Source organism: Prenolepis imparis, unplaced genomic scaffold, assembly GCF_030444845.1.
Source record: "Prenolepis imparis isolate NDT839.2.m4 unplaced genomic scaffold, iyPreImpa1.0 SCAF_5, whole genome shotgun sequence".
NCBI lineage: Eukaryota > Metazoa > Arthropoda > Insecta > Hymenoptera > Formicidae > Prenolepis > Prenolepis imparis.
The window spans coordinates 7,506,636-7,519,105 of NW_028141163.1; the positions used below are offsets into that span (position 1 = coordinate 7,506,636).

Genomic DNA, 12,470 nt, shown 5'->3' on the forward strand with positions numbered 1-12,470 from the left:
AGGAATACAAGGACCAGTCGACAACGACTGGTGAACTTTTCGTCCCGCTACAAGCGGTGTTTCTCAAACAGATAAACTTCTTCGGTAAACACAACGGGAACCTACGAAATGGGGCATTGTTCGAACAGGCGGCGTTGGAATTCCCGGAGCGAGCAACCACGATGTTGGAACGTACGAAATTTGGGGGTTGCCAGATCTTATCGGGCAGGCAGGTCGCGTTAATCATGAAAGCGCGAGCTCACAGATATTTGAATGGATGCAGTTGCTTTGTCCCGCTGAACTGACCTCAGAAACAGACGGATCCCGCAAAATTATCGTCGATTCCCTGTCATTATCGCGTCTGCGAGTATTATATATGACACAGCAATTCGCGCCATAATAGATCATTTACAGGAGAATTTAGTTAAAGTTGCCAAAACAGCTGTCTGACTTAATTTTGGCATAAACAATAAATTTTTTTCGATAAAAAAGAAGAAAAATTCTAAAAGATTTCGTAGCATATAATACACTTAAAGTAATCGTAATAAACAGCATTTATAACAGAAACTTTGCCGAGTAAATCTAATAAATCCTTCCAAGTCAGCTTTCAAAAATTTACGATGCTGTCTCCATCTAGTTTCATCATACGCATCCGATATTTATTATATATGTCACAAAGTGTATATTTGTATCCAAGATCTCGGATGAAAGGATGTTGCTTTTTCCTCGTATTTTTCAGAAGTCATAACCGCGACAGAGAACCCGATGAAACTTGTTCTTCGTACGTTAAGCTTTTCTACCGTTTTCGCGGTCGGTGCTATATGTATTTCCGAGTACCTGCCTTGGTCGAGTTGGCTGTAAATAACAGTCTTTGCCGCATGACTTGTCATAATTCATGTTTTTTCGACGGTATTTTCCGCGGTCACCATTTATGCGAAGAAAAGCAATAGTCGGTCGCGATGTGTCGTCGACCCGTGTGCATCGGCTCGTAATATTTTATACCCGTTAGTCAAGCGAGCAAAAAGTCTCTTGCGAGACTTGTTTTAGCCAATCAAGCAATACAGCTTGGATGAGACGGGGATTCCGAATGCGGATGTCGGCGATAAACGAGCGCCGATATTTCGGTGGATAAATGAAACCGTGTACAAAATTTAAAAGATATACGTCGGAGATACTGAACTCTTTCACCAAAATGATGATGTACCTCACGAAAAACCTCGACATATTTGTCACCGTCGTCGACGTTCTCATCGTCGTTGAGGTCGATGTTGGAAAATACAGCACGTCGCAGAGATGCGCAGAGGAAACGAGAAAATATAACCGGTGTAACGAGGAATTCATACTGCACGTACCAAATTTTCGAGCGCGCCCTTGTTCTCGCACGACAGTTGAAGAAAATATAGTCTGGTCGGATTTAACTTTTTACGCCCCAAAATGATTTAATTTTAATCTTCTCTTAATTTTAACCTTGCATTTCTTCATAATCTTCTTGTATCATTTATATGCTGCAACGTATTTTAACGTTGACGTTTAAAAGAACCACCACTATTATAAAAGATTTTGCATTTAATTGATTTTAAGATTAACAAAAATCAAGGCATATTACATATTTTCACACATTTTTTTACGATATATAAATAAAATATCACGCATTTCTTATATGTAAAATATTATTCATAACACAAGCAATATTAAAATTGTAAAAAGTTTATAAACACAGAAAATTCCATCATATGATAACTGGTACTGAAAATCGACAGAATATAAATTTGATAATTTTTTTTTTTACATTGAAATGGATTTAACAAATTTGATTTATTTTCTCGTGACCACTGTAAAATTTTTAACAAAATTTGATCGTGTTTTGTGACGTAAATTTTTCCTCCACAAACCGCGCTCCATTTATTTACATATAACATACGTGTAGATATACATATATACATTGCTATATGACAATGCGATGCTTGATATTGAATAGCAATAGTATTTCAACAAAGTCTTTAGGAATGCGAGCGTCGAGAACCGAGAAAAGCTGGCTGACATCGGCGCGGGAAATAGATGAAAGGGCAGGAAATCATAAAGAGAGAGAGAGAGAGAGAGAGAGAGAGAGAGAGAGAGAGAGAGAGAGAGAGAGAGAGAGAAACAAAGACAAAGACAGAGATAGAGACAGAGAGAGGAGAGAAAGCAACGGTAGGAGATGACGTTCGTGTCGGATCCAAACGCACTTCGACCACTTAATTTCATCACACTCGAGCAGACTCGCGAGCGCGGCGGAAATTATGAGACTTTCGCTTTGAATTATCAAGTCTTGAGAAAAAAAAATTGATGGACGACGACCCTTTTCATCCTCGTACTCGGATAATTAACTTGAGGTCTCTAAAATCAACTTTTTCCACAGAGATTTTTTCATTTTATTACGGAGGTGCAAGTATATGCACGTCTACGTTAATATATGTTTCAAAATTATTTTTATATTGGTCTATATTTTTCAAAGTCAATTGACATATTAGTATCAATTTTTTTTTCTTCTTATTTACATGTATTCGTGAAATATCACGTTGCAAAAAATTGCTACTCGCAATCTCTCATAGTGAACTAAACTCTTTATATGATACTTTTGATTATTTTTTCTATAAATTTGTCAATTGATCATCTCAGATATACCTATCTAAGAGCGCTCTATTCTCTTCAAAATTTATTCTCGTAATAGAAGTACTCGATAACGCACTCAGGCATCTAATGTACAAAATAATATCGTATAAACGAACAGAACGTTCCTGCGCATCTATTCTTTACGCTATTTCGCACGCGATTAAAAAGTTGAAACATAAAATTAAAGTACTTGATGGATGTCGACTAAATCACTGATTCGTATCACTGAAAACTACGCGAATTAATTCTTTGATAGAATATAATATGGACCTTTATCAGAAACATCCTCATATAAATCTAACATTGTCCTCGAACAAGGATGCTATGCGCCGTCAAATATTCTTTATTCATTATTGCAAGCCAGATAATTAACAATGCCAGTAACGGATCGTAGCCGCGAATTACTGGAACGACGAAAAAATTCCGTATACGTTAATGTTCTGTCAGATGTCGCGTGAAAGTTTATAATCAATAATATGGAAGGATAAGTAAATAAGGAGTTGACTTAGAATCTGGCATAAACGTTCTAAGATTCGCGAGTTTGAAATATTATAATTGAATTTGCATTCGATTTTTCTTACTTTGAAAATTAAAAGAATGTTTGAAACTATGTAACGCAAAATATAGTTTGTATTATATTTTATTTTGAAAATTATACTATTTATATATTAAATTTGAAACATAGTACAGAATATAAAATTAAGATAACATAGAATATAAAATTTTAGCAGTGACAAATTTTCACGGGACAGATTATTTGCGTAGAAAATGGATCGCTTCTCTCTGTGCCACTCGCGGAATGGCGATGATTCATTAATCGAAAGTTCCGTGATATTCTCTGGCTATCCATTCTGATTTGATCAACTCGCATCCTAGCGAATAATGCTGATCCTTTCAGTCCATGCGATTCTACAGCGGAACCGTCATCGCGTGTAATTTAATGACAATGATGCACAGTGAGGCGGACACATGTAATTCCATCCACTTCCGTCCCCAGGGTCATTCGTGTACCCTATACAGAACGTTACAAAAGCCACCAAAGATTCAAAGATACTATATCAGTACGGAAAAAAAAGTATAGGTCAAGACAGTAAAATATATACGAAAGAAAACTCCAAGTATATTCCAAATATATTCCAAGTATATTCCAAGTGAAAAATTTAAAGTTAGTGATTTTACGAATTAGACAGAACGAGTTTTGTTATCTCTATAGTCTTTTGAAACTTCTATTAGTGTGAGAATCTTTAATTTTTAATTATTTATTAAAGCAAAAATCGTCGTCCCACTTTGTATTAAAGATTAAAATTATCAATATTTGCCTTAATTTTCTTCAGTTTCTAATATTTTCGTCGTAATAACAGGTATTGGTGATTTTGAAACAACCTATGCATGCATCAAATAGGACGTATATCGATGTCCCGAGCTCTGATATACGCAAACAATTCCGGGGATGGCGTAATCCGATGTATCTAGACCTCTGTGTCTCATCCGTACGCGCGTGCACGTGTGTCACGTGTGTGTGTATGCACATATATGTGATGCGTGTACGCACGCGGATATGCATTTCGTAATCCAGTTACCATTGCGTCGCTGCTCATTCTCTCTTATATATACATGCACGTACACACACACACACGTATGTCGTGATAAAATTATATGCAATCCAATCTATGGAAAGGATTGAATACATAAAATACTATCAACGTGCCGACTCAATTCGATTCGTCGGCGTTCTGCCAACGTTATTGCTATGTCCGTTATTAACGGTCAAACTGATTCCGGTAATTATTTCGAACTTTACATACGCGATTACATATGTTTAACTATTCAGTCTACTAGTGTGTCTGATTTCGCCGGGATGCCAGCATTATATGATAGTAAAGCAGAGAGAACTTAATGATCGAGAGAATCTAGATTCTAGATATAAGATATATTATCAGATGTAACATATATCTATATAGACTCTTTCTCTCTGTCTCATATATAAAATAACTATTTAATCTTATCGCTACTATTGAAGGGGAAAAAAATCTTGCTATTTTGTAGATTGTTTTGAAAAAGTAGATTCCGATAGAAGTTTCGTAAATCGACCTGTGATTTATTTCTTCAACAGAATACAACTTCCATTAATCTTTCTGCCAGATCGTGATCTTGGAAGTGAAATTAATCTTAAAGGACGTGAGATTAGCTTCCTTTTCACAACCTTAGAAACAATCTTCGGAGAAAAATATACTTTCGAGGTTTTTCAATGTACGCAATTATCTCAACTTGCGCTTGCGCAACAAGCAGTAAATTCGATTCGCAAGCTTCTCACGAATTCCATATCAAGGATCAGTGACAGTAAGCAGAAGATTCTTTAGTCTCGTAATGAAACAGCGAATTGGGATGCTGTGTCGGAACGTGCTTGTACAAATTTGTGTTACAACGTAAAACCCCGTAATTACGTAAGCACAAGCTAGCGAGATGAATGAGGCAACTGCAGATTAAAGGATCAAGTACATGAAAAATGCGTACTACACAGTACACGTAACAAAATGTCAAAATACATCAAAAGTTATTAGATACACATAGCAAATGCTTAATTTTTTTAAAATCTTGTGTTACGCACTATTTATTGCAGTAGAATTTTTCGCCATTCGATTGAAAATCTATAATTTTAATCGTCCTATTATATATACTTCTCCGAATTTTAATTTAACTGAAAACTGGATGGATCTCGTTAAACGTGCGATGTAGATGCGGACCGTTGTGGATTTAGTCAAAATCAGTTTAATCAGAGTCGGACAACGGTACTTATCATCCGCGCACATGTGACGTCGCATAAATTCATGGATTACTATAATTCAAATAAAATCCTGTAAAGAACGAAGGTAGCGTGATGTATGTAGTCTCTTATGCGACGTGTCTCTCTCGCATCGTATAATCCTGTTAATGACAAATTAATACGTGCAAAGCACCCTACGATGGCGTTTTTCAACGCGCGCAACGTAACGTGAAGTTATGCCGGTAAATTCCTGAGCGCATTATGCACAAATCCTTTATACCTTCGTAAAGACGGAGCCAGAATTTCTCTCGCTAAGAGTCTACTAAGAGGCTGGATACATGCACTATATCAGGGAAAGATAAGCAGCTTAATTTCGAACGAGATTAGTCCGGACGTTCAATCCCCCGTGTAGTCTTCTCTTTGGCACATAACGACGCCCGGTATTCCCACCTGAGGTTAATCTCGGGATTAATCCAGAAACGAACTCTCTTGTCACCATTTTTCCACGGTTCGTTATATTTTCAACATATAACGATAACGACGAGCGACGTTATCGTATTTTTAAATGGCGTTATTAGAAGAAAAAAATGTGACAATATATAAGAGAGAAATAAACTTCAATTTATCACGCACGATTAATCCATCAAATAGACATGATTAATCATATATCATACTTTGTAATAGTGACTTTAGCTTTTAGTTTTAAAGATCTTGCAATTATCTTTATTACATCTTTATAATTGTCCATATATATTCTTGATATATTAATAATTAATGATTAATAAATTAATAATTAGAACAGTATATGAAAAAGATATATAGTAATACATAGAGAATTTATTTCTCTATATTTAATAATAAATTATAATATTCAAACAAGATAAACTATATACATATATATACAGGGTGTCCCAGAATGATGGGGACTAAATTCGTGTGCAGATTCCTGGGATCATTTGGAGATGATTTTTCCTCAGCAAAAATGTCGAGACACCAATAATTTTCGAGTTAGAAGCGATTGAAAATAAAGGGTTTTTCGCAAACGAAGCCTTGTGGAAATAAAATAATAAATTCACATTCTTCAGTTAATTTCAGGTAGAGTTTACTTTAATAGAATTTTAATTTAAGGCTTAGTTACACAAAGATACATGATGGCAAAAATTGGAAACATGCAAAAAATAATGACCTCCCTCGACATTTTCGCTGAGGAAAAATCATCTCCAAATGATCCCAGGAATCTGCGCACGAATTTAGTCCCCATCATTCTGGGACACCCTGTATATATATACACCTATATACTGTAACTTTTAATGCAATCGGTTGATATATCGGTCTCTCTTATTTATTATATCATTAGACTAATAAAACGCTTTGTAGCGATCTGAAATGCATTGCTCTTTACAAGAAAATATCGAAACAGTCAGAGAAAGTTTGCGCATTGTACCTTTCGAGTTGCCTTGTTGAAATTATAATTGCGGCGGATGAAATCTTGAAATCCAATCTACTGCTTATGTATGCACGACGAAATTCGATCTGTCGTTCTTGAATAATTTCGCACTTGGTTCTCCTATTCGCTTCGCTCCACCCCCTCGATAAGCCGATAACTGTGCACGGTTTGCAGAATCCATAAATTAGGCGCGAAGTTCGATTTGCGCTCTTTGATAATCCCCTCATTCGCATACGAGAGGCTCGTGCATTATAACTTGGCGATGCATTTGCATGTCGCATCGACAAGACCCAATCTTCGGTCAAATCACGACACAAACGATATCGATAGTAATGTAAGATGTATTTTCTTTATCACACGTTTCCAAAGAATCTATCAATTCTTTGATAAATTTACAGTTGATTTTTCCTTGACGAAAATGTCAAAGCACTGATAATTTTTAACCACACAATTTGACAGCTCATGAATTAAGATTAAGGATTATAAAAAAATTCTCATCCTCCATTTACACTGAAGCCTCTATCTTAAAAGTTTTAATTCAAGGATCAAGTAGAAAGATATTTGAAATTAAATCTGATTAGATCCACTTAAGTTGACTATAAAAGATTAACTTCTATAAATCGAAACAAAATCTATAGATAGAAAAAAAAATTGATTAGAAGAAACATGTGCATATTAAATACACACACACACACACTTTGATATTAATTTTATTTTTACATGTATAAATATTGCTAAATATTAAGTTGCACTTTTATATAAAATAAATGAATATTAATGTAAGAGTTTCGTAATTTGAGATCAGCAAACATAGTACATTCTCGAATGTAGGTCACTATTATAGAAAGGATTGTATGTCTTTTCCAGTTCCCGCTCGTATGATTGTACAGATTTTTATATCAATATTTTCTTTTGATTTTATTTTTATTTTTTATTTTACTGTGTATATTTCACGGTTTAATTTTACATTATTCTTGTTTCTTGACCATTAATAACAACAAATAATATTTTTCAAAAAATGTTTATGAAATAAGTGCAAGAAACGTGTAGGAAAAAAAGAAAGACATATAAATCGACATCGAAGAGTTTCAAGCTCCTTGAATGGAAAGCCTTTCGAAAAAAAATCAGACAAGATTTTATTCATTTTTTGATTTATTAAGTATTAGTGTCAAATTTTTCTTTCTAAATATCGCAATTTTTCTCAGAGTTGAGAAGTGATTTGCTTATAAGCAACCGTAGACGAGTAAAAATCCGACGACCAGATGCGAAGAGATACCATCTCACACATGGTGCAATCTCGCGCGCACACATTTCCGACCCTACTTCATCCCTAGAAAATGGCCGGGTTTCCCAAACACCAGCACCCACCCCGAACCTACCTTTCATCGCCATTCTACAACCAGATAAATTTTCAGTCCTGAATCGAGCTCGACACCCTTTTTGTTCCCGTGAGTACGGTAGACGGTGTAAATAACGCGCTAATCTAACCTTCTTCATTTATTATGAGAAAAACTTCGTGTAAAATTATCCAACTGTACTAAAGCTTGTCCGATACGTTTTGTCGCACTGTTTGGCATTTATTGACAATAGAATCATAACAATTTTTTTTATTCAAGAAATCAATATCACATATACATGTTATTGATACAGAATAATTCTCTCTCAATAACATATATATATTAATTGTAATTAACTATTACAAATTGATATAATAAAGTGATATTAAATAATTTTTTTTTATTTTCTATATCGTAAACAAACGATAAAATATAAAATTTTTTTATACATCAGATTTAATTATCAAATTTGTTCAATTGTTAAAAAAATAGCAATAATGCATCAAGTACGCTACAAAATAATTTATCAAAAAATATATTTTTAAAATTAATATTAATTAATAGCGAGAGATGAATAAAAGAGCTCAATATTTTTATTTCTATTCCAATTTAGAGAGATTTCATTCTGTATGTGAGTAGTTATTAATTTCTACTTTTGTAACATTAATACGAAAAAAAATAACGCGCCAAAAATTTCATTGCTTGCTAAATTACATCTCGATTGGCTACGCTAATTAATGCCCTTTCATAACACACACACACACAAACTGCATTCTATTGTATTCTGCAATAATCTAAAGACAAATGCTTTTGCGCAATTCTCCTTTTATGATTATTTCCCACTTGCCCTCGGCTTTTCAGCGTCATATTCTCTCTTTCTTTCTCTCACGATTTTCTACTTTGCTCTCAATTCCAACGCTTTTAATAAATAAATCGTACCCGGGATTCTTACTGCTCGTTGTTTCTTCCGAGAGACTCACGAGCTATTTAACTGCCGGAACTCGGCGGCGCCGTACCCAAACTTCAGCCGTTTTTCATTCGCTCGTTTTCATCCACGCCAAGATAAACTTTGTTCATTTTCCATTCCCGGTTGCACACCGCCGCAGGGGGCATCGCGACAAAGCCGCATTAAGCCATCGGCATGCATATTAATCGCGCTGCTTCTTTCGTTAATCAGCAGAAGGCTGTATCATTCCGCAATAACATGGCTTTGTATTCGATTTATGTAAAGCTTTGACATGCAAATCCAGCGATGAAACGTATATAAATTCTATATTAGATAATATTGTAATTATTGATACTGTTAAAATATTGATTCAATGATCTGGATAAATAATCTACGCGCAATTAAATCGCATTATTGCAATTATAAATTGAAATTTCGAGAGAAGCAAAAGACAAAGAAGGAAAAAAACGAAGATAATATAATTATAAAATATTATAAATAGATAGGACACACACAAATGTATTCCTTACATATCTCTTAGCTTATCTTTTCGAACATGATATATGTCTTTATCCTCTAATATATTTGATTCGTTAGATAAACATACATATCGAATCATAATATGATTGCACGGAATCAAGTAGACTCACATGCTAGAGCTCGTCGTAAACGGAGGATGAATGCGAAGTAAGTCATGACTATGCGATGCTGACTGTTCTGTTCGAAAATCAATCTCGTCGCGAAAACATTGAAACTAGGGAGAATGCTGGGATAATAAAGCGTCAGAAGTCATTCTTCTCGATTGCATGGCGCGCGTAAGGGTGCGAACGATGTCGATTGATGGTAAAAGTCGTCACTAGGAAACAAACAAATAGACAAGGGGATCGAATTACCAGGGTATAGGGCGATATAAGGGGGAAAAACTTCCGCATCCGGTATCACGGAGAGCTTCGGCAGCGACGAGCTGTCGCGAGCAGCTGGATCGTTCGCATGAACTTCTTTCGAGAGCAGCAGCGCGCCGCAGCTGCGGATCCTTAGAAAATTCGGATCGCCTTCCGCAATAAAAGGCGACGTCGCCTGCCGGCGCCGTCGATGACGTGGAAGGAATTTTTTGATGGAGATGGTTGCTCCAACAGAGAGCTCGAAATAGTCATCTTAGAATGTACGATCTCGTGTGAGATATCGAGTCATCTCAGAAGCAGCGAAATACATCACTTTCGTTAACCATTTTTTATTTTTACAAAAAAAATATCGATTTCTGTTTAATTCATTAATCTAAAGTATTTATCGAAATTTGTCTTTTGTAAAAAAAAATTAGAATTCTGATTAGAATATAATTAAAATATTTCTCGGTAATATCCTTTGGAACAGAATTATTTTTAAACATATATTTTTTTAAATATTTAAATTGTGTTAATATATAAAAAATGTTTAATTAATTAAAAGATATATCAATGCTACCTCTATTTTGAAGAATTGATTTTAAAATAATTTGAAAGTTAACAATTATTTAATTTTGTCATTTGAGTATTAATTCAAACTAAAATTTGAAATAAACTTTAATAAAGAAACAGAAAAGATTAAAAAACTTATTATATAAATAAGATTATTATTATTTAAGTAAAATATATGTACACAAATAAATCATTTCTGTTCCTTAAGGAAATAACTTTTTGCCATCTGAACTTTCAACATAATAAAATACTAAAGAAGACATTCGAGAGGTAGCAATGTTCGAAAGTATTTTCATCGCGCAGGGTCGGTAATCCCAAGAGTTTAATTTATGTATAATATTAGCAAATTTGAGAGAGAGACAAAAATCGGCAATCGACGAAAACCTACACATTATTTAAAAATCTAGAACAATTCTAGAAAAAAATTTATTTAAAACATCTTTTCTAATCAGACAATACATCACTGGAATTGAAATCTCGCAATCAGTAGTCAAATCAGAATTCTCAATTTCATTCTGTTTCTAGAAAATAGAAAAAAAACGTTACACGTGCATATACAGAGCATTTGTTTCTTTTTTGTTTTTTGAATCACAAAATATCATTGATCATTTCAGATCACAGATATTGATATCTCAAAGCGATAGATATTGCTATATACGTTGCCAAGAGCGCATCTACCTTTGGACTAAATTTCCTGAGCGATATGCCATCAAGAGATTTTGGCACGCGATCATATGCGCGACGCATATAATGAGATGAATAAAATTGATTTTAAAATTTGAGTGACGACGTTGTTCGTGAACTTATGATGTCAGTAAAGGAGCAACGGAAGTTGGAGTTAGTTCCGGTAATTTGTGCTACGACCCGGCAATTTGTGCACTTCCCGTCTGCTTCTTTTGCGGCTCGCGGATGTTCGGTCAATCGACCGTGCACCAACGATAGATTCTTTAACGATAATCCTACGCTCGAGCTGACCGAAATCCTTCGAAAAGAACCGGAATGTTTGCTACGTGGTCAGCATCTCATCGCACTTTTCACCGTGTGTCCGACATCTCACTCTTCGGTATAATGATATCTTTCGATCTAATATGAAATTCACGTCGAGATGTGTCGAATTAATAATAAAAAGAATAACGGATGTATTTTGCAATAGGACGATTTGCATAAATTATACTTATTTTAAATTTCTTTACCGAACTTATACAATTGTTCGCAATAAATGTGACAATGAGATAATGTTGAAAGAATTTTCTATCATATGAAAGAAGTAATTTGATATAAGATTAAATGTAGTGTTAATTGGTTTAATACTCATTATAACATCGTTGAAAGACGAGAATACTTAATCTTATTGTTGAGGATTATCGGGCATTTATTCCATTGTTATTATTATTCCAATTGATTTGAACGTTATTTTGGATCTTTGAAATCTGTTCGCGATCGGATAAAAAAATATTACGATATTTAGTTGAACAAATTTGCTCTACACTTTCACAAACTTTACATCGGATTGACTGTGAAAAGCTTTTATGGATATCAGTTGACCGAACGTGCTGAAATATACTACATTTGAATATTTCGCGCTTAAGTATTTGTCTATGTATATACTACGCATTTCCAATTTGAATATTTCGCAGTGCCAAAATCATTAAGAACAAATATATTTTCAGTTCCAATTTGGTAACAAATTTACGCGAGTTTTTATAGAATTCGCAAATATTATATTTAAATTAATTCTGCAAAAAGTTCGGTCTGCAATTTCATTCTCGCGAATTAATGTCACGCGTCGTTTTATTATCGCGTTTATGTATTTTGCAACTCCATTCGCAGCTTTGATACTATATTTAAATTGATTTGATATAAAATTGAGCTCAGGGCACTTTTACTCTGT

At 34.4% G+C, this 12,470-nt stretch overlaps 2 protein-coding genes across 10 annotated transcripts in view; one reads left to right on the forward strand and one right to left on the reverse strand.

The window, feature by feature from the left end:
* The window catches only part of Kair1d (Kainate-type ionotropic glutamate receptor subunit 1D), a 384,639-nt gene that overhangs the window by 186,868 nt on the left and 185,301 nt on the right, over positions 1-12,470 (reverse strand). Inside the window, exon 1 of one of the 9 annotated variants that reach the window (XM_083038996.1) lies at positions 6,840-7,209. The exons of the other annotated variants lie outside the window; for them this stretch is intronic. The gene's annotated coding sequence lies outside the window, so the exon portion shown is untranslated. Of the gene's footprint in view, positions 1-6,839; positions 7,210-12,470 lie in introns of those variants that run through there. 9 annotated transcript variants of the gene reach the window in all.
* The window catches only part of Notum (palmitoleoyl-protein carboxylesterase notum), a 209,316-nt gene that overhangs the window by 27,079 nt on the left and 169,767 nt on the right, over positions 1-12,470 (forward strand). The window lies entirely within an intron of this gene.